The 22,785-nt window shown below is 39.9% G+C and overlaps 1 pseudogene; it reads right to left on the reverse strand.

The window, feature by feature from the left end:
• Nucleotides 1–20,234: 20,234 nt before the first annotated feature.
• On the reverse strand, nucleotides 20,235–20,913 carry LOC114238036 (ATP synthase subunit a-like; annotated as a pseudogene).
• Between the last annotated feature and the right edge of the window lie 1,872 nt (nucleotides 20,914–22,785).

Here is a 22,785-nt window from a genome sequence, read left to right on the forward strand (position 1 = left end):
CACCAATATGGGGTCAGAAGGGCCAAGACAACTGATGGTTCAAGGCAAGTTTATTCAAAGAGCATGAATGTATATATAGGTTTAGTACAGAACGAATATTAGACAATAAATCAGTAAACCTTGTATTTCCACATAATTCTGTCGCCACTATCTATGCGTCAGCATGCCTTATGGGCCATTCTTTGGAGATACAGACTTCCCCCTCAGGGCAGCACGTCCTTCTTCTGGGGAACAACCAGGGGCTCTTAGATCCAGAGCAGGCACCTGGAACGAAACTGGCCGCAAGCCATTTTCCTTTTTTACGCTCAATACCGCAGCGTCAGGAGTGCATACCAAGAAAGAGACAAGCAGTTCTCCGGAAAGCAGAAAGCTGAATAAGCTTACAGCTTGGGGGCCACCACACTTGGTTTTTTTTGGGTTTTTTTTTTTTCAGTTTGTTCTTTTTCTCTATGTATTTGTTGTAGTCTCTGTCTTTTGGGTTATAGACTTTCCTCAGATGTTTGGCAATCCTTGTTTGCCAATTCTTATTTAAGAGTCAGGGATGAAAAAGCTGCTTTAGAAGCTCTGAGGACATATGTAGAGCTTGTTGACTGAGAATTGCAGTGTAGAGTGATCCGGTTGGAAGTTTGTTGGGAAACTCTTAGTATCATAATCTTTCATTCTGCCTCATGGGCTGCTCAGATTCCAGTGAGAAGGAGCTTTGGTTTCCTGCCTGAGAGCCTGGTGAAGAAAGATTGGCTTTTTTTGTTTGTTTGTTTTTTTCCCGCTCAGCATAATTCTCTTGAGTTCCACAGAGTTGTTATGTGTATCAAGAGGTAATATAAATGGAATCATACAGTATGTAACCTTTTGAGATTGTCTTTTTTCACTCAGCATAATTCCTTTGTGCTCCACCAAAGTGGCTGCATGTATTCATTTTTATTGCAGAGTAGTATTCTGTGGTATGGAAGAACTGCCGTTTTAACCATTCACCCACTGAAGAACATTTGGATTGTTTCCAGCTTTTGGCTCTTATGAATAAAACTGCTGTGGACTTTAATGTGTAGGTTTTTGTGTGAGCATAAATTTCATTTCCCTGTGAATGCTGAGCAATATGATTACTGGGTAATATGGTAAATGCATGTTTAGTTTCAAAAGAAACTACCAAATGGTTTCCCAGAGTGCAGTGCCATTTTGCACTTCTACCAGTAATGTACAGGTGATCTAGTTTCTCTGTATGTTCTCCAGAGTTTGGTATTTGCTCATGGTTAATTAGGTTGTTTGTTTTTCAGATTGTCCTTTGGTGTCTTATCTATGAATGATTAGCTTAACCCAAGATCACAAAGATTTTATCCTGTTTTCTTCTAGAAGTTTTTTTTTTAACATCTTTATTGGAGTATAATTGCTTTACAATGGTGTGTTAGTTTCTGCTGTATAACAAAGTGAATCAGCTATACGTATACATATATCCCCATATCTCCTCCCTCTTGCGTCTCCCTCCCTCCCACCCTCCCTATCCCACCCCTCTAGGTGGTCACAAAGCACCGAGCTAATCTCCCTGTGCTATGTGGCTGCTTCCAACTAGCTATCTATTTTACATTTGGTAGTGTATATATGCTCATGCCACTCTCTCACTTTGTCCCAGCTTACCCTTCCCCCTCCCCGTGTCCTCAAGTCCATTCTCTAGTAGGTCTGCGTCTTTATTCCCATCTTGTCCCTAGGTTCTTCATGACCATTTTTTTTATTATTATATGTGTTAGCATACGGTATTTGTTTTTCTCTTTCTGACTTACTTCACTCTGTTTGACAGACTCTAGTTCCATCCACTTCACTACAAATAACTCAATTTCCTTTCTTTTTATGACAGTACTACTCCATTGTATATATGTGCCACATCTTCTTTATCCATTCATCTGTCGATGGGCACTTAGGTTGCTTCCATGTTCTGGCTATTGTAGATAGAGCTGCAATGCACATTGTGGTACATGACTCTTTTTGAATTATGGTTTTCTCAGGGTATGTGCCCAGTAGTGGGATTGCTGGGTCTTATGGTAGTTCTATTTTTAGTTTTTTAAGGAACGTCCATACTGTTCTCCATAGTGGCTGTATCAATTTACATTCCCACCAACAGTGCAAGAGTGTTCCGTTTTCTCAACACCCTCTACAGCATTTATTGTTTGTAGATTTTTTGATGATGGCCATTCTGACTGGTGTGAGATGGTATCTCATTGTAGTATTGATGTGCATTTCTCTAATGATTAATGATGTTGAGCATTCTTTCATGTGTTTGTTGGCAAGCTGTATATCTTCTTTGGAGAAATGTCTATTTAGGTCTTCTGCCCATTTTTGGATTGGGTTGTTTGGTTTTTGGTACTGAGCTGCATGAGCTGCTTGTAAATTTTGGAGATTAACCCTTTGTCAGTTGCTTCATTTGCAAATATTTTCTCCCATTCTGAGGGTTGTCTTTTCATCTTGTTAATGGTTTCCTTTGCTGTGCAAAAGCTTTTAAGTTTCCTTAGGTCCCATTTGTTTATTTTTATTTCCATTTCTCTAAGAGGTGGGTCAAAAAGGATCTTGCTGTGATTTATGTCATAGAGTGTTCTGCCTATGTTTTCCTCTAAGAGTTTGATAGTGTCTGGCCTTACATTTAGGTCTTTAATCCATTTTGAGTTCATTTTTTTGTATGGTGCTAGGGAGTGTTCTAATTTCATTCTTTTACATGTAGCTGTCCAGTTTTCCCAGCACCACTTATTGAAGAGGCTGTCTTTTCTCCATTGTATATTCTTGCCTCCTTTATCAAAGATAAGGTGACCATATGTGCATGGGTTTATCTCTGGGCTTTCTATCCTGTTCCATTGATCTGTATTTCTGTTTGTTTTTGTTTTTGTTTTTGTTTTGTTTGTTTTTCAGATTGTCCTTGGTGTCTTATCTACGAATGATTAGCTTAACCCAAGGTCAAAAAGATTTTATCCTGTTTTCTTCTAGAAGTTTTAGAGCTTTAGGTTTTATATCTAGGTCTTGGACCTATTTTGAGTTAATTTTTATATATAGTATAATGCATGGATTAAGGTTCCTTTTTTATTATTAGATATTGAATTGCTTCAGCATCATGTGTTAAAAAAGCTATTCTTTCTCCATAGAATTGCTGCATCTGTCAAAAATCAATTGGCCATATTTTTGAGGGTCTGTTTCTGGACTGTCTATTCTGCTCTGTTGATCTATGTATGGTTTTGCCAATTCCACAGCTTTATAGTGAGACTTGAAGACAGGCTCTGTGAATCTTCCAACTTTCAGCTTCTTTTTAAAAATTATTGTGAGTATTCTAGTTGCTTTACCTCTCCATATACATTTTAGAATCAGCTTATCAACATCTACAAAAATCTTACAAAGATTTCAATTGGGGTTGTAATGAATCTATAGGCCCACTGGGGAGAACTGACATCTTAACACTATTGAGTCTTCTAATCCACAAGCATGGTATAAAATTGCATTTACTAAGGTCGTTTATGATTTCTTTGATCAACGTTTTACCATTTTCAGCACATAGATCTTGAACATATTTTGCTAGATTTATACCTAAGTATTTCCTATTTGTGCTGCTATTATAAGTGGCTGTGCCAGGCATCAATTTGTTTTCCATATCCCAGGTGATATGTTTCAGCTCTTAATCCTCAGAGGCTAGGACATGGTCTAGCGTAGACTAAGAACTTAATAAATATTTGTTGACTATTGGTCTTGATGTTAGACAATTTGAGTTCTATTCCTGGCACTAATCACTGTGATATCTTGGGTAAGACACACAATCTCCCTGAGCCTCATTTCATCCATCTGAAACTAATGCATTGGCGGTGGGGGCGGGGGGTGACCAGAGCTTCAAGATGGCGGAAGAGTAAGACGTGGAGATCACCTTCCTCCCCCCAAATACATCAGAAATACATCTACCTGTGGAACAACTCCTACAGAACACCTACTGAACGCTGGCAGAAGACCTCAGACCTCCCAAAAGGCAAGAAATTCCCCACGTACCTGGGTAGGGCAAAAGAAAAAAGAAAAAACAGAGACAAAAGAATAGGGATGGGACCTGCACAACTGGGAGGGAGCTGTGAAGGAGGAAACGCTTCCACACACTAGGAAGCCCCTTCACGGGCAGAGACTGCGGGTGGCAGAGGGGAAGATTTGGAGACACGGAGAAGAGCGCAGCCACAGGGGTGCGGAGGGCAAAGTGGAGAGATTCCCGCACAGAGGAGTGGTGCCGACCAGCACTCACCAGCCCGAGAGGCTTGTCTGCTCACCCGCCAGGGTGGGCGGTGGCTGGGAGCTCAGGCTCGGGCTTTGGAGGTTGGATCCCAGGGAGAGGACTGGGGTTGGTGGCATGAACACAGCCTGAAAGGGGCTAGTGCGCCACAACTAGCCAGGAGGGAGTCTGGGAAAAAGACTGGAGCTGCCAAAGAGGCAAGAGACTTTTTCTTCCCTTTGTTTCCTGGTGCGTGAGGAGAGGGGATTCAGAGCGCCGCTTAAAGGAGCTCCAGAGATGGGCATGAGCCGCAGCTATCAGCACGGACCCCAGAGACGGGCATGAGACGCTAAGGCTGCTGCTGCAGCCACCAAGAAGCCTGTGAGCAAGCACAGGTCACTATCCACACTGCCCCTCCCGTGAGCCTGTGCAGCCCGCCACTGACAGGGTCCCGTGATCCAGGGAGAACTTCCCCAGGAGAACGCGCGTTGCGCCTCAGGCTGGTGCAACATCACGCTGGCCTCTGCCGCTGCAGGCTCGCCCCGTATCCGTACCCCTCCCTCTCCCTGGCCTGAGTGAGCCAGAGCCCCCGAATCAGCTGCTCCTTTAACCCTGTTCTGTCTGAGCGAAGAACAAATGCCCTCAGGCGACCTACACACAGAGGCGGGTCCAAATCCAAAGCTGAACACCAGGAGCTGTGTGAACAAAGAAGAGAAAGGGAAATTTCTCCCAACAGCCTCAGGAGCAGCGGATTAAATCTCCACAATCAACTTGATGTACCCTGCATCTGTGGAATACCTGAATAGACAACGAATCATCCCAAATTCAGGAGGTGGACTTTGGGAGCAATGATATATATATATATTTTTTCCCCTTTTTCTCTTTTTGTGAGTGTGTATGTGTATGCTTCTGTGTGTGATTTTGTCTGTATAGCTTTGCTTTTACCATTTGTCCTAAGGTTCTCTCTGTCCTTTTTTTTTTTTAGTATACTTTTTAGCACTCGATATCATTGGTGGATTTGTTTTTTGGTTTGGTTACTCTCTTCTTTCTTTCTTTTTTTTTTATTCTTTAACTTTTTAAAAATAATTAAAAAAAATTTTTTTTATTTTAATAACTTTATGTTATTTTGTTACTTTATTTTATTTTCTTTTATCTTCTTCTTTGTTTCTTTTTTTTTCTCCCTTTTATTCTGAGCCATGTGGATGACAGGCTCTTGGTGCTCCAGACAGGCATCAGGGCTGTGCCTCTGAGGTGGGAGAGACAAGTTCAGGACACTGGTCCTCCAGAGACCTCCCAGCTCCATGTAATATCAAATGGCAAAAATCTCCCAGAGACCTCCATCTCAACGCCAAGACCCAGCTCCACTCAACGTCCAGCAAGCTACAGTGCTGGACACGCTATGCCAAAAAACTAGCAAGACAGGAACACAACCCCATCCATTGAAAGAGAGGCTGCCTAAAATCATAATAAGGCCACAGACACCCCAAAACACACCGCCATACGTGGACGTGCCCACCAGAAAGACAAGATCCAGCCTCATCCACCAGAACACAGGCACTAGTCCCCTCCACCAGGAAGCCTACACAACCCACTGAACCAGCCTTAGCCACTGGGGACAGACACCAAAAACAATGGGAACTACGAACCTGCAGCCTGCGAAAAGGAGACCCCAAACACAGTAAGTTATGCAAAATGAGAAGACAGAGCAACACACAGCAGATGAAGGAGCAAGGCAAAAACCCACCAGACCTAACAAATGAAGAGGAAATAGGCAGTCTACCTGAAAAAGAATTCAGAATAATGATAGTAAAGATGATCCAAAATCTTGGAAATAGAATGGAGAAAATAAAAGAAACATTTAACAAGGACCTAGAAGAACTAAAGAGCAAATAAACAGTGATGAACAACACAATAAATGAAATTTAAAATTCTCCAGAAGGGATCAATAGCAGAATAACTGAGGCAGAAGAACGGATAAGTGACCTACAAGATAAAATAGTGGAAATAACTACTGCAGAGCAGAATAAAGAAAAAAGAATGAAAAGAATTGAGGACAGTCTCAGAGACCTCTGGGACAACATTAAATGCACCAACGTTCGAATTATAGTGGTCCCAGAAGAAGAAGAGAACAAGAAATGGACTGAGAAAATATTTGAAGAGATTATAGTTGAAAACTTCCCTAATATGGGAAAGTAAATAATTAATCAAGTCCTGGAAGCACAGAGAGTCCCATACAGGATAAATCCAAGGAGAAACACACCAAAACATATATTAATCAAACTATCAGAAATTAAATACAAAAAAATTATTAAAAGCAGCAAGGGAAAAACAACAAATAACACACAAGGGAATCCCCATAAGGTTAACAGCTGATCTTTGAGCAGAGCAGAAACTCTGCAAGCCAGAAGGGAGTGGCATGACATATTTAAAGTGATGAAGGAGAAGAACCTACAACCAAGATTACTCTACCCAGGAAGGATCTCATTCAGATTTGACAGAGAAATTAAAACCTTTACAGACAAGCAAAAGCTAAGAGAATTCAGCACCACCAAACCAGCTTTACAACAAATGCTAAAGGAACTTCTCTAGGCAGGAAACACAAGAGAAGGAAAAGACCTCAATAACAAACCCAAAACAATTATGAAAATGATAATAGGAACATACATATCGATAATTACCTTAAATGTAAATGGATTAAATGCTCAAACCAAAAGCCATAGACTGGCTGAATGGATACAAAAACAAGACCCGTATATATGCTGTCTACAAGAGACCCACCTCAGACCTAGGGACACATACAGACTGAAAGTGAGGGGATGGAAAAAGATATTCCATGCAAATGGAAATCAAAATAAAGCTGGAGTAGCAATTCTTATATCAGACAAAATAGACTTTAAAACAAAGACTATTACAAGAGACAAAGAAGGACACTACATAATGATCAAGGGATCAATCCAAGAAGAAGATATAACAATTGTAAATATTTATGCACCCAACATAGGAGCACCTCAATACGTAAGGCAGGTGCTAACAGCCATAAACGGGGAAATAGACAGTAACACAATCATAGTAGGGGACTTTAACACCCCACTTTCACCAATGGACAGATCACCCAAAATGAAAATAAATAAGGAAACACAAGCTTTAAATGATACATTAAACAAGATGGACTCAATTGATATTTATAGGACATTCCATCCAAAAACAACAGAATACACATTCTTCTCAAGTGCTCGTGGAACATTCTCCAGGATAGATCATACTTGGGTCACAAATCAAGCCTTGGTAAATTTAAGAAAATTGAAATTGTATCAAGTATCTTTTCCGACCACAATGCTATGAGACTAGATATCAATTACAGGAAAAAATCTGTAAAAAATACAAACACATGGAAGCTAAACAATACACTACTTAATAACCAAGAGATCACTGAATAAATCAAAGAGGAAATCAAAAAATACCTAGAAACAAATGACAATGAAAACACGATGACCCAAAACCTTTGGGATGCAGCAAAATCAATTCTAAGAGGGAAATTTATAGCAATACAGTCCTACCTTAAGAAACAAGAAACGTCTCAAATAAACAACCTAACCTTACACCTAAAGCAATTAGAGAAAGAAGAACAAAAAAAAACCCCAAAGTTAGCAGAAGGAAAGAAATCATAAAGATCAGATCAGAAATAAATGAAAAAGAAATGAAGGAAATGATAACAAAGATCAATATAACTAAAAGCTGGTTCCTTGAGAAGATGAAAATAATACGTTGGGTCCAGACGATATGCAAGCATATTTGAGTCCTACTTACCCTTTGTGTGTAAGACTGAACCAACTTGACATGAATTGCCAAAGCCTATCTTTCCCCCCCTACTATTCTGGATGACTTATCTGAGCTAAGCAGAAAAATTAGAGGAAAAGTTAAACTTACCACTCCACTTTCCAAATGAATTGAATACTCTTGACATTAAATGTTTAAAACTTTAAAAATGAATATTCATTGGGATTAGTGGGGCACGATGGAAAGAGAAGAAAGTCATGGTGATACCTGCTCTTTCCTCCTCCATTTCACAGCCCTAGGAGTATAATTTAGGGTAGAATATTCTCATAATCTGGGCATCTCCCAGATGGATGTGTCAGGCATTAAATGCTCTGATAATGATCACTCCTATGTAATCAACTTGATTTTATTTGGTACTCCTTAAGTTATAAGAAATCAACAGCAGAAACTAACACACCATCATAAAGCAGTTATACCCCAATAAAGATGTTTAAAAAAATTTACAAGGAATCAGGTTAGTCTTATGAAATCGTGCAAAGTAAAAAGTTATGGCAACCAGAGCAATTCCACTTACCTTCTCCTCTCCATCATCCATGTGAAATACTGCCTGTTTCATTCTTCACTGGCTTCTCAGTCTCAGGTTGTTACAGCAGAAGAAGGGATTTGATTTTCATGGGCTATTACTCCTAAGACTATTTCAGAGAAGTGGTGGCCTAATTTTTATGGGCTTAAATATTTTATCATACTTAGGGAGATAAAATTTGGTAAGGCTGGATTTTAATCACTCTTGTGGTCAGGTCTCACTGATCAGTACAAAAAGTCTTCTCCTTTCATGTACTCAAATTATTTCATTCTAAATTAAAATTTTGATTACCACTGTCATCCTTTTCCAAAGTGAAGATAATTTTAATCAAATTTTTTTCTTTTTAGGAAAAACCTTAAAAAAGAACTTGTCACATTCACTATTAGTATTCCTTCTCTACCTCTGCAGTTAGGATTGTATTTCTACAACTCAATGGAAACTTCTTGCAAAAGTTATCTATAGCTTCATTTTGGTCTTCCTTTATTATAGACTTCTCTGAGTCACTTAAAGCCTTTGGCCACCATTTTTCTTGGTACTTTCTCTTCCCCTGGCTTCCATAACACATCTTAAAATGGTTTTTTTGTTTTTTTGTTTTTTAACCTCTCTGGCTGTTTATTTTCTTTCTCCTTTACTCATTTTGCCTTGGAGTGGCTTTGAAGTTATGAAGAGGAGTGAGTGACCTGGAAGGATTGTTGACCAGAGACCAGTTGGGGGCAGGCAAGGAGCAGTCATGGCAGATGTCAGTAAGAACAAGTGACAAATGAAGACCTTCCCAGTGCTTTGGCACTACATAGCCCTTCTCAGACTATGGGCACAAACACAGCAGAAGTATGAAAGGACCTGAATTGACAGAGGTTAATTTCTCACACCTAGTAGAATGAGAGCTCAAAATAGAAATTAAATTCATTTGTAGAAATAAAGTTATAGCTTGGCAAATCTCAGTTTGTGACCTGAGATTCAAGTTTACCAAATACAGCAGTTTCAAATTGCTCTCTCTTTCATATGTTTTGACCCTGATAATATTATGAAGAAGACAAGTCAATTATGGTTACTTTCCAGAGTTAAGTGACTTTCCCAATGTCCAGGAAATCCAATAGCAATAAGGCAGAAATCAGATTTCAGGGCCTCTGCTCCACAATGCCGTGCTCTTTTCATTAGGCCACATAAACTTAGGGGTTAACTGGTTATTTAATAATAGCAAAAGGAATCTAATGATCTATCATCAGTGAGACTAATGCCAAGTGAGATCCAGAAGGAAAGAAGCTGTACTCAGTAGCATAGAAACTATGTCTATATGAAATACTTTTAAGTCAAACCAGTTGATACAGCCATCAATAGAGCTGATTGCTATGCGATATGAACTGAGTCATCCTACTTTGTCATTTTCATGTGTGAGAATGATTGCCACAGTCTTCAAAAAGAGGAATATTACAAGTTGAAGTTAACCTCTTGTGCAGCTCTTTTCATTTTCCAGGTAAGAGAACAGAAGTCCAGAAAGGTTATGACTCTTGCAAGGTGACAAAACTGGTTACTGGCAGAAACAGAGTCGGGACCCAGGTTTAACATGGTGCATTTTCCCTAAAACTATCTTACTTTGGGGAAACTGAAATGATCAAGTTGTTTCTATTTTGGCTGAGCTACAGAGGCTGAAAGAAGTGCAAGGATATTCAAAGCAGGCCAGATTTACTGTGTCCCGAGCTTCCTGGGCTAGATGTTCCTCCCTGTGTTCTGCTGCCCATTGTCAGAGCATTTCAGTAAGCCTATTAGAGGCTATTTGTGTGATGAACCTTTCCTTGCACAATCTGAATATTTTTAGCTTCTGAAATAAGAGCTTGTCTCAAAGAGCACTGGCTTAGGGTGTGGTGGGTGGTAAATATATTTTCAGTCTATTAGCTTTCAGTTTTCATCATCATTTTCAAATATGTAGTTCTCTGTAAAAGACTTGAAGGTCAAGGCAATTTTTGCCAGCTCTATAAGGAATCCAGGTATCAGATCCATAAAGTGTTCTACTACAGGATGGCCATCTAAATTGCTGGTCTTCCCACTTGCTCATTACTCTTTAATTTTTCTTCTTTTACTAATGCTTTTCGTTACTTTATTTCAACCTCAATTGTTTCTCCTGTTTCTCCTCATCACCACCACCCACAAATTGCATAGCGAGTGTACTTTGTTCCAAACAAGGATACTGTCTTAATTCATCAACCATGTGGTCAATTAATTAGCCTAAATCCTTGAACTCCTGTCAAGTCTTGCTGAGTTGGTAGGTTCTTCTCTGTCCTTCCTTTCCTTTTATGCTTTGTCTTTTTGACTGTGGTTTGGTTAAGTTCCAGTGATGAATAATGTGGTTTTGATGCAGGTTAGAGTGTTTTAAATTGAAATCTGAGCCTATAGTCTCCTTCTGTGTCATACTAAAAAATGTAGGGCTTCCCTGGTGGCACAGTGGTTAAGAATCTGCCTGCCAATGCAGGGGACATGGGTTCAAGCCCTGGTCTGGGAAGATCCCACATGCCACGGGGCAACTAAGCCCATGCACCACAACTACTGAACCTGCGTGCCACAACTACTGAGCCCATGTGCCACAACTACTGAAGCCCGCACGCCTAGAGCCCATGCTTCACAAGAGTAGCCACCACAATGAAGCCTGCACACCACAACAAAGAGTAGCTCCCACTCGCCGCAACTAGAGAAAGCCCACGTGCAGCAATGAAGACCCAACACAGCCAAAAATAAATAAATTAATTTAAAAAAAGAGTTCATTTAAAAAAAATGTATTAACAACATTTAGTCTGCCTTTACCTAGTAATCTACATAATTTCCCAAGACTCAGTTTTAATTATTGAAGTGTTTTAGTGGGGGGGTGGATTTTGGCTGTTATTGCTGAAATTCAGGCACTTAGCCCTAAATTAGGCTTGGTTCTAGTGAATGAGGAGAGTTCAGACCATGTTTAGAAAATGGACCAATCCCTCTGCAGTCATATATGTGAACAAATTGCATGAACTCTGAATTCTGTAAAATTAATCTGAATGAGTGTGGGGTCTTTCACAAGGTCTGTATTACTTTCCTATGTCAGTTTACTCCCAAATACTCAAAAATAGAATATTCTGTGTCTCTTTATGATTCCAAGAGTAAGAATTAACCAAAAACTATCTCCCTAAACTTCTGGATGGCTATCACTTCCTTAATATTTCTGATTTCATTTCCAGTGTAAACATCAGTACTATGATTAATATTTTTCCTCTGCAAAGGGCCTGCTTATCAACAACCAGTGAGACAGATTACAAGTCTGAAAAATGTACTGTTAAAATAACAAAGGTTATTTGTTAACAACTTTAACAGGTTTCAAATCCACCATAAAATCTTTGTTGGGAACCAAATGGGGATGGGCCTCACTCTTGTAGCATATATTGTACAGATATCTTTTGACCTGTTGGAGACACATCAACAGGAAATTAATTTCCCACTTGAAGCTGAGAACAAAGTCATTTATTCTTACTTCTCATCCTTGGAAATAAATGGTCCTCTTGTCCATATTCTTATGTATGGACTTCCCACATCATCAACTGTCTAATTTCATCCTTTTTGTATTATACTTTTCGTTCCTTGCTTCATGAAAGGCAGGTCCATTGGAAGAACTTCGGTGGGGAGGTCAGGTCAGAGACCTAATCACCTTTTTTTTTTTAAACTAATTTTATTATTTTTAAACATATTTCTTTATTTATTTTGGCTGTGCCAGGTCTTAGTTGCGGCACACAGTATCTTTGTTGCAGCATGCAATGATCTTTTAGTTGGACCATGTGGACTTCTTAATTGTGGCCTGCGTGTGGGATCTAGTTCCCCAACCAGGGATTGAATCCGGGCCCCCTGCCTTGGGAGCTCGGAGTCTTACCCACTGGACCACGAGGGAAGTCCCTAATCACCTTTTTTTTTTTTTTTATTAGAGTGTCCATATGGACAGTGAAGCCAAATCTAAAATCTCCGTGTGAATTCCTGGGAAAGTTCTGAGGGAAGGAGCCAACAGCAAAATGATAACGGTGCTTCTTTCTAATGAAAGCCTTTATTTCTTAATCCCTAGAAAGGACAAAGGTCATATCTTAGTTACCAACAACTTAGGTGACTAGGTTTTCTACATTTTGGTAAGATGCAGCTTTACAGGTTGGGAAGAATATTTATTTGGGAATATAGAAATCTAGTCGGTCCTTAGATACGTATTAGCTGTATGACATAAGGTGAATTAATACTCCAGGCCTTTAGATTAGATTACCTCAAAGTTTCCTTATAGCTGTAATGTCCCATGACTATTCTACAAGAGTTGGGAGTATGGGGCCCAGGCAAGAGCATGATGCTTATACAACACCAAACCGAGTAGGTTTGACCAAATAGGCTCAATAAACTTTCTGTGTGTCTAGCTCATTCCCACCTCCTCCATCTAGTCCTGTTTAAAGGAACAAGGTCTCAACAGGACCCTGTAAGTACCTGCAAAACAATTTGCATATGCTATTTAGAGTTCTCCTATTATCATGGTTTTAATTGGAAGGATTACTTCTTACTGAGTCATTCTTTTTGACTTCCAATGGTGGCATTTTTCAATTCTGTTCCTTGAAACGTTTAATAAATGTTCTTCATAAAAAAGTTCTGTAATGAAGTAGATTTAACAAACACTGTATCATGCAGTCCTCTACCAATTCACTTTGTTCTTTGGATACTAAAAGTTCATTGATATCCTTCTGTAAAGATCCCTGCTTAATTTGATTTAGCACAGCATGGTAGGCAGAATAGTTGTCTCCAAGTATGTCCATGTTCTAATCCCCAGAACCTGTTAATATGTTATGTTACATGGCAAGAGAGAATTAAGTTTACAGATGGAATTAAGGCTGCTAATCAGCTGACCTTGAGATGGGAAGATTATCCTGGATTATCTGAGTGGGGCTAATGTAATCAAAGTGTCTATAAAAGTAGAAGATGGAATCAGAAGAGTCAGTTTCAGAGTCAGAGAAAGACTTGACTGGCTGTTGCTGGCCTTGAAGATGGAAGGGGGTGACTACTAGAAGCTAGAGAAGACAAGAAAATGACTCTACCCTAGATCCTCCAAAAGGAACACAGCCCCACTGACACTTTGATTTTAACCCAGAGAAACCCACTTTGGACTTCTGGCCACCAAAACTGTAAAATAATAAATATATGTTGTGTTAACCCACGAAGTTTGTAGTAATTTGTTACAGCAGCCGTAAGATCCTAATACACACAATGTTTTCCAAAGTTATATGATCATGTTGTGTCTTGGGTCTTGTGTGCAAATTTGGGACAAAATCTGGGGGGAATGCTGGTCTCAGCCCTTCATTCTTCTCTAGATTAGCCACATCCAACACAACTTTCTGTAATGATGGAAGTGTTTTATTTCTGTGCTGTTCAATAGGTAACCACAGCTACAGGTAACTACTGTTAGTTCTCAACCAAGGAGCTTCCTGGATATGAACCTGCCCCTGTACACGGAGGGCAAGCAGAGACTGAAGAAAGAGGGGAACACTCCACATTAATAAGCAAGGAAACTTACATCTGAGGCTTCTCTTGGGCATCACAAGACAAGTAGATCTCCCTACCTGCTTGCCAAACCTTAAAAGTTTACACAGAGCCCTTAACTGGGTTCAGTTGCATATACCGTCCAGATGGTCTCAGCAGCACCTTACTCTCTCAAGGCTTCATCCTTGGAACAGCTTCCCCTGTGGGAACGGTGGGCAGAATGTATTTTCCAAGGACAAGGGAGGGGGTCAGGAGCCTCCGATTGTTTGGGTCCAGCTCTCAGGTCAACCAGCGGTCACGTCCTCTTGATGACCTCCTCCAATAGCTACTGAGCATCTGAACTGTGGCTAGTGAAACTGAGGAACTGAAATTTAAATTTTATTTTAATTTTAAATTTCAATAGGTACATGTAGCTAGTGGCTACCATATTGGACAACACATCTTTATTTATTTATTTATTTTAAACATTGTTATTGGAGTATAATTGCTTTACAATGGTGTGTTAGTTTCTGCTGTATAACAAAGTGAATCAGCTATACATATGCATATATCCCCATATCTCCTCCCTCTTGTGTCTCCCTCCCATCCTCCCTATCCCACCCCTCTAGGTGGACACAAAGCACCGAGCTGATCTCCCTGTGCTATGCGGCTGCTTCCCATTAGCTATCTATTTTACATTTGGTAGTGTATATATGTCCATGCCACTCTCTCACTTCATCCCAGCTTACCCTTCCCCCTCCCCATGTCCTCAAGTTCATTCTCTACGTCTGTGTCTTTATTCCTGTCCTGCCCCTAGGTTCTTCAGGACCACTATTTTTTTTAGAGTCCATATATATGTGTTAGCATACAGTATTTGTTTTTCTCCTTCTGACTTACTTCACTCTGTATGACAGACTCTAAGTCCATCCACCTCACTGCAAATAACTCAATTTCATTTCTTTTTATGGCTGAGTAATATTCCATTGTATATATGTGCCACATCTTCTTTATCCATTCATCTGTCGATGGACACTTAGGTTGCTTCCATGTCCTGGCGATTGTAAGTAGTGCTGCAGTGAACATTGTGGTACATGACTCTTTTTGAATTAGGGTTTTCTCAGGGTACATGCCCAGTAGTAAGATTGCTGGGTCATATAGTAGTTCTATTTTTAGCTTTTTGAGGAACCTCCATACTGTTCTCCATAGTGGCTGTATCAATTTACATTCCCACCAACAGTGCAAGAGGGTTCCCTTTTCTCCACACCCTCTGCAGCATTTATTGTTTGTAGATTTTTTATGGGCCATTCTGACTGGTGTGAGGTGATACCTCATTGTAGTTTTGATTTGCATTTCTCTAATGATTAGTGATGTTGAGCATCCTTTCATGTGTTTTTGCAATCTGTATATCTTCTTTGGAGAAATGTCTGTTTAGGTCTTCTGCCCATTTTTGGATTGGGTTGTTTGTTTTTTTGCTACTGAGCTGCATGAGCTGCTTGTAAATTTTGAAGATTAATCCTTTGTCAGTTGCTTCATTTACAAATATTTTCTCCCATTCTGAGGGTTGTCTTTTCGTCATGTAAAGGTTTCCTTTGCTTTGCAAAAGCTTTTGAGTTTCATTAGGCCCCACTTGTTTATTTTTGTTTTTATTTCCATTTCTCTAGGAGGTGGGTCAAAAAGGATCTTGCTGTGATTTATGTCATAGAGTGTTCTGCCTATGTTTTCCTCTAAGAGTTTTAGTGTCTGGCCTTACATTTAGGTCTTTAATCCATTTTGAATTTATTTTTGTGTATGGTGTTAGGGAGTGTTCTAATTTCATTCTTTTACACGTAGCTGTCCAGTTGACAACACAGCTTTAGATCAAAGTTTGCAAATTCAGTTGCCAGGCAGGATATATAAATATGAGAAGCTGATCAAATATAAACAAGACAACAGTGGAAACATTATGATCAATGACACTGACTCTTTGGCCACAGTGTTCCAGAGGTTGACAAGGAATAGTGGAGAATGGGAGGAAAATTGTCCTCAGAGGGTATGCCTTGGCTCAAGGGACAGGGCTACCCTGCTCCTGAAGGTTATTGCAATGAGGGAACAAAGCTTATTATCAGAAATAATTTTTCAAGAGAAGCTGAGAATTTGGATTCTTATCTTAACTACTCTGATTTCTCAAAGTTTCAGATAAAAGCAAGCATAGGTCTGGTGCACACCAACCTGTAGACTTCTAGTTTAGAAGCCCTGAACACAAATGATGCAGAAATGTTTCCATTATTTTAACCCTGGGGCCCTGGCCTAAGGAAGAGGTGTATATCAGCATTCAAGGTAGGGCTGTTGAGTACGGTTGTATAGACTGGGCACTGCTCAAGAAAACACATACCATGAGTCCCCATTGACATGGTCCATATGAAGGATATATATGTTTATTCAGATAGTTTTTCAGCAGATAACAGTAAAGTATTTTGTTCTTAGAAAGCCAGCACATTATGACAACTTTCCAATAGATGGAAGTAAATTGCCTTGAAAAAATTGTTTTTTGCTTGTTTTTTACATACTGTCTGGGCTAGTGGTAACTCTGATAAGGAGAAGTATGAGTTCAAAGGAGAATATGTAAGAAGGCTGAAAATCAGATACAATTCAGCTTTATGAGCCCATTGTTTATAATCTCTAAACTACTTTTTTTGCACATTTATTAAGAGGAAAGGTCCGTATCTTTCCCCAAAGGGTGCCAGACCACTGATACTAGCTGGGTATTCCTACTATGTTCCTCTTCTCAGAGAGCACTCGACTTTGCCCATGACTGCTCTTCACTGCAGTGGCTTATGTAATTGATTTATCTTCAGTCCCAGGACCTGCCAACACAGAACCCTCACAGAGAAGCTGCTCAATAGATTCTTGTTGAAGGAATATTCTTTCTCTCATATTCTAACTACAGGTGTCTTTTTTCTTTCTACTTCTACATGTTTTTTCCCCTCTCAACCCCTCTCTGTTTTTGCCTCTCTTTGACCCTGTTTGCCTCTGAGTCTTTCTCAGTCTCTTTCTTTCTGCCTTCACCTTTCTATCTTTCCTCACTCCTCCTCTCACAGCATCTCCTCATCACCTTCTGAATTGCTTCCATCTCCCTCTTTCACTTTTCTTTCTCACTTTTTACTCTGCTTACTATTTCTAGCTCTACCTTTGATTGTCTCTTCCCCTCAGTGGGGCTTTCAAATCCACAAAATTGAGACAGCAAGAGATGGGACACATTAACCTTAATTTTCCAACTGTTTCATTGTCGGATGCTTTCAGGATTTTCCTCTTTCCAAGGTGTGGATCCAGGTTGGAGAATGAGTGGCAGGTGCTTCCAAATACAGAAATCTTTCTCAAAGCACCAAGGTAAGGCCATTAAAAAAGTCACTGACCTTCAGCCAAAGGAGAGTCCGGTGACAGCTTGCCTCTTCTTATTCTCTCTCTTTTTAATCTTAGGAAATAAGCTAGTTTCATCAAGGTGGAATTTCCTGCTGCAAATGAGAGTCAAACAGCTGCTTATTTTAGTTTCCATGGCGTCCACTCTTCTTGGGTCAGAAGAAGCTTTGGGGGAGATGAGTCTGGCTGTAACATCCCACCAGCCCAGCCGGAGAAGACAGTAGGGATGAGAATGTGTAAATAAGGAAAGAAAGCTGGCTATGCCTTGCTTGCTTTCAGCCTTGCTTTCAGATTCTCAGCAGTGAAGAAGCTGCCCTACCTGACACAACCTACTTTGCTTTGAATTATTCTGGACCGGGTTGCATGGACCAGCCACAGGCGTTCAAGGGAAAGGCTTACTTAGTTTCTCTTCAGGCTGTCTCAAAAATTTAGAATGTTTTAGAAGCAAATGTTCTTCATTTGCAATTAGACACCCATCATTCTGGCATCATATTTATGCTTGGGCTCAGATGTATGGCTGGCACTGCCGACTATAATTAAAAGGTCCCAGAGTCCCCTTTCTCTGGTGAGGTAGGTGCAAATCAGCTAGTCATAGCAACTGAACTTGGAAGAAAGTGTGTTTGCAGGAGGTACCAAGGTCTTTTGCTGTTTTGTAAATTACAAAAGGAACTAGTTCTTGGTCATCTAGGGGATGTCTTGTTTAAATCATGATTGAGTTTGCAAGAGGGTCTTTCATCTGATCACTGCCTCAAGTTGGCCTCAATGCTTTCCTTGTAACCAGCCAAACGACTTCTTTCCTTGGTTAATCAAAACTCTTGCCTTGAAAAGATACATGCAGCCCAATGTTCATAGCAGCACTATTTACAATAGTCAAGACATGAAAGCAACCTAAATGTCCACTGACAGATGAATGGATAAAGAAGATGTGGTATGTGTGTATACACACACACACACACACACAATGGAATATTACTCAGCCATAAAAAAGAATGAAAAATGCCATTTGCAGCAACATGTATGGATCTAGAGATTATCATACTAAGCGAAATAAGTCAGACAGAGAAAGACAAATATCATATGATATCACTTATATGTGGAATCTAAAACAATGATACAAATGAACTTATTTACAAAACAAATAGACTCACAGACATAGAAAACAAACTTGGTTACCAAAGGGGATAGGGGGGAGGGATAAATTAGGAGTTGGGGATTAACAGATACACACTACTATATATAAAGTAGAAAAACAACAAGGTCCTACTGTATGGCACAGGAAACTATATTCAATATCTTACAATAACCTATAATGGCAAAGAATCTGAAAAAGAATATATATTATGTTATATTATATTTATAAAACGGAACCGTTTACTGTATACCTGAAACTAATACAACATTGTAAATCAACTATACTTCAAAAAAAAAAAGTGCACGCACACACACGCACGCACACACACACACACACAACTCTTGCCTTGCCTTACATTTGACTTAGCAAAGCTGGAGATTCGGGAGGTAAACACATATGCTGTCCTTCACTCCTTCTGCCTCAGCCCTGCTGGCCTTTTTTATTCCCTTGAATTCCCCACATCCCACATTTCTTCCTGCCACTGCTGTCTTTTTTTTTTTTTTTTCTTTTCCTGGAATGCTCCTTCTTATTGTCTTACTACTTCCCTTCTGCTCAGCCCTTAGCTCTCCCCAGGGGTCGCTCCCTCAGAGAAACCTTCACTGACTTCCTGTCTACTAGAGCATGACAATAACCTTCCAAATATAGGACTTCACATGATATAAGCTCTCCTTCATAGATTTGTCCAGGTTGTGATTCAATATTTCTTTCCATGATCACTTGATTAATGTCTGTCTCTCTTACTAGACTGTATGCTCCCCAGATACAGGGGCTGGTTTTTGTTACTTTGCATCTGCAGTGTTTGGCAGTGAACTTAACACATGGTGAGCACTGAATAAATATTTGTTGAGTGAATAAATGGATGGATGAACTATAGCACTGCAATGTCATCATAATGAATCACCTTAGCCACGATCCTGGTTTGTTATCATTTAGTAACTGCAGGGAACAACTTAGCAAGTAGGCACAGGCCAATAGGACCCAGAGAGAGAGAAATCTTTCTGGTGGGGGTAGGGATACTCCCAAGGGCCATAAGAAGCAACCCTGAGAGGAAAAGGAAAAGGGAGAGGGTCCAAGAAAGAAAGTGCAGTGGCTCTGGTGAAACCAATTGAATTCCTCCCCACTGATAGGGTTAGTTATAGTTAGCTGCCACTGGTTGAGAGCTTCTAAGGACCCAGAATCACTGCATATCTGATGTGGATTTTGAGAAGGAAGCAATTATAGCAGCTTGGAGTGCAAACCTCCAGGAAAGAGGCTCACAGAGGCAGTGAAAATGGATCAAGTGTGGTGTGAGGATGGATCAGGGCTATCTGACCACATTCAACGTTTCCTACATTCTGTATGTAAGGGCTACCAAGTGTGGATAAAACCTATTAGAGATTGCAGTGGGAGACTGATGCAAAGTCACAGTGAAATTGGAAAATATTCATAGTGACAGCACTGGGGTCAAGTATCCGGGGGCAGCAAGAGTATCCCGTGGTTGTGGCCGCAATAACAGCATCCTAATCAGACTCTTCGTGTAATAAAGTATTGGACTGAGAGGAGTGTCCCTTGGTTCTTAACCGTTTTTGAGTCTGCTTTTTCAGTCTTCCTGCTGGGGCTGGGATTTACTATTACATGATATGCATGGGTTTTTTGGGTCATTGTGTGTTGTGTGAGAAGTGACTTATTAATAAGGTGAACATGAAAGCTTGAATAAGGACTACTGCAACTTTAAGAATGGTGAGTAGAATAAGAATAATAAATGCAACGAGGGCTGTGGTAATACTAATGCTTATTAGGGCTAGGGTTGCTCCTCTGATTAGGTGGATTAATAGGTGACCATCTGTAATATTAGCTGTTAGCCATATATCCAGGACTATTGATTGAATAAGTAAGCTAATAGTTTCAATAATTACTGGCATGGGGATAAGGGGAATTGGTATTCCTTGTGGTAGAGTGGGCCAGAGATGCTTTTGTTTTATGGTGGAAGCCGGTGATCACAACTCCTGCTCATAAAGGAATTGCTATAACTAAATTTCTTGAAAGTTGTTTCGTGGGCATAAATGAGTGTGGTAAGAGACCTAGCAAGTTTGCTGAGCCAATAAATAAGATTACTGACATGAGATTTAGTGTTCAAGTTTGTCCTTTATAGTTGTGGATAGCCATTATCTGTTTTGATGTGAGTTGAACTCATCACTGTTGAATAGAGATTGTGCAGTTATAAATCATTTGGTTGTGTGTGGGCAATAGAAAGCTTGGAAGTATAATGACTAAAATGACAATAGGTAATCTTATTATTGTTGGGGTGATGAAAGAGGCAAATACATTTTTATTCATTTTGTTTCTCAAGGGGCAGAGTGTTTTGGTGTTTTAGTTGATTTTAGTTTTAGAACTGAAGGATAAGTATATTTTGAAATTTTTCGGTTGAGATACAATAAATAGAACTAGAATTATTGATATAGTAGTGATAAATCATGTTGATGTATCTAGTTGTGACATGTTATTAAGGGAGGTTTTAACTCCCAGTCTTTAACTTAAAAGGTTAATAATATTCAGCTTCTTAATGAACTTATAGTATGGATGCAGATCATGTCTCAAAGCATTTTAGAAGGTTATTAGGTAACCTTCCTGTTAACCTCCCAGTAAATTATTTTTCTATTTACACAGAATCAATCCCTATTGCTTACAAGCAGGAAATGTTGGACTGCCATATGAAATGTGACACAAAATGCCAGGAAAATCTCTCTCTGGTGTACTTTCTGAACAAACACCAGTCAAACCAAATGCCATGTCCTGCCATGGCCAGAGGTGGGAAGGTGTGGGTGCTCTTGGCAGATCAGCAAAGCCTCAGCAACCGGGGATTCCAGAACGAGCCCTTTGTGGTGCAGGGTTTCCTCTGTGGGATGATAGTTCTCATGGATATGCATCTTCTTGAGACCTACCTTTCTGCTAGATTGCCGGAGCCCCCAGACTCCTGGTTCCCAGAGCTGAAAAGGATAATCTAATTCAGTGGTTTTCAAATGGGGCATTTTTACCCCCTAGGTGACATTAGACAATGCCAAGAGATATTTTTGATGTCACAGTTGAGGAGAGGGTTGTTAGTGAGTAGAGGCCAAAGATGCTGCCAAACATCCCACAAGGCACAGGAAAGCCCCCCCCCCAAAACAAAGACGTATCTAGCCAAAATGTCAATGCGTCACTGTTGAGAAATCCTGATCTAAATAATGTGTCTGAGACTCTCTTTTTTCTCAGGAGTCTCGTATTGGAAAAAATCTTGTATTGGAAAAATGTTAGCGTCATATTTTGAGGTAGTGTATAGAACTGCATAGTCCAGTGGAGTATTGATTAGCTACGTATAGCTATTGAGCACTTGAGATATGACTAGTTTGAACTGAGGTGTGCATGTGTAAAACACACATTACAGATTTTGGATATAAGCTATCCTGCTCATATTGAAAAGAACAGAAGCTAAAAGGAATAATCTTTCACTTATTCTTTAATTCCTCCATCCAATAGACATTTTTGAACACGTGCTATATGCTAATCATTGGGCATGTTAAACATAAGTACCACTTCCTTTGTGAAGAGCTCATAATCTATTGAAAAAGTCAAAGAGTTAAGGAAAGAGGGTGCAGAAAAGTGTGTACGTTAGTGTTTGTATAGAGGAAAGCGTGATTAGCTGCCTAGATGAGCCAGGGACCATGCCTGTAGGGAGGTGATGAAGTTTTATTGGGATCTGTTCTTCCACACCTTTGAGGATGTGTAGTTCCCTCTTCTGCATCTTACCAACTGGAATGTTAGTCTTCACCTCTCTACCAGCTAACACCCTTCCTGTCTTGAGCTGAATAACTGAGCCCTAGCTAGACCACTGTAGCTCAAAGCCATCCTTTGTGATTTTGAACTTTTAACAGTCTTGATTTGTTGCTCCCCATAGGTACTTGATAAGGTAGTTCTTGCCAGGGCTCTCTTGTTCTATTGTAAACTACACGAAGCACTGAAACAGAAGTACACAAATATGTTTGTTCAATGCAAGAATGACCATCCCAGAAAGTCTCATTAAATTAAGTCCTGCCTATAGATCTTTCTGGGATTTATAGGACAATATGGCAATACACAGGCTCCGTATAGACTTCTTCACTAAATGATCCAGCTGTTCACTGTCTCTCCTCTGGCCTTTGCCCTTGACGTTCCCTTTGCATTTTCCACATT

This window comes from Balaenoptera acutorostrata, chromosome 4, assembly GCF_949987535.1.
Source record: "Balaenoptera acutorostrata chromosome 4, mBalAcu1.1, whole genome shotgun sequence".
Taxonomy (NCBI): domain Eukaryota; kingdom Metazoa; phylum Chordata; class Mammalia; order Artiodactyla; family Balaenopteridae; genus Balaenoptera; species Balaenoptera acutorostrata.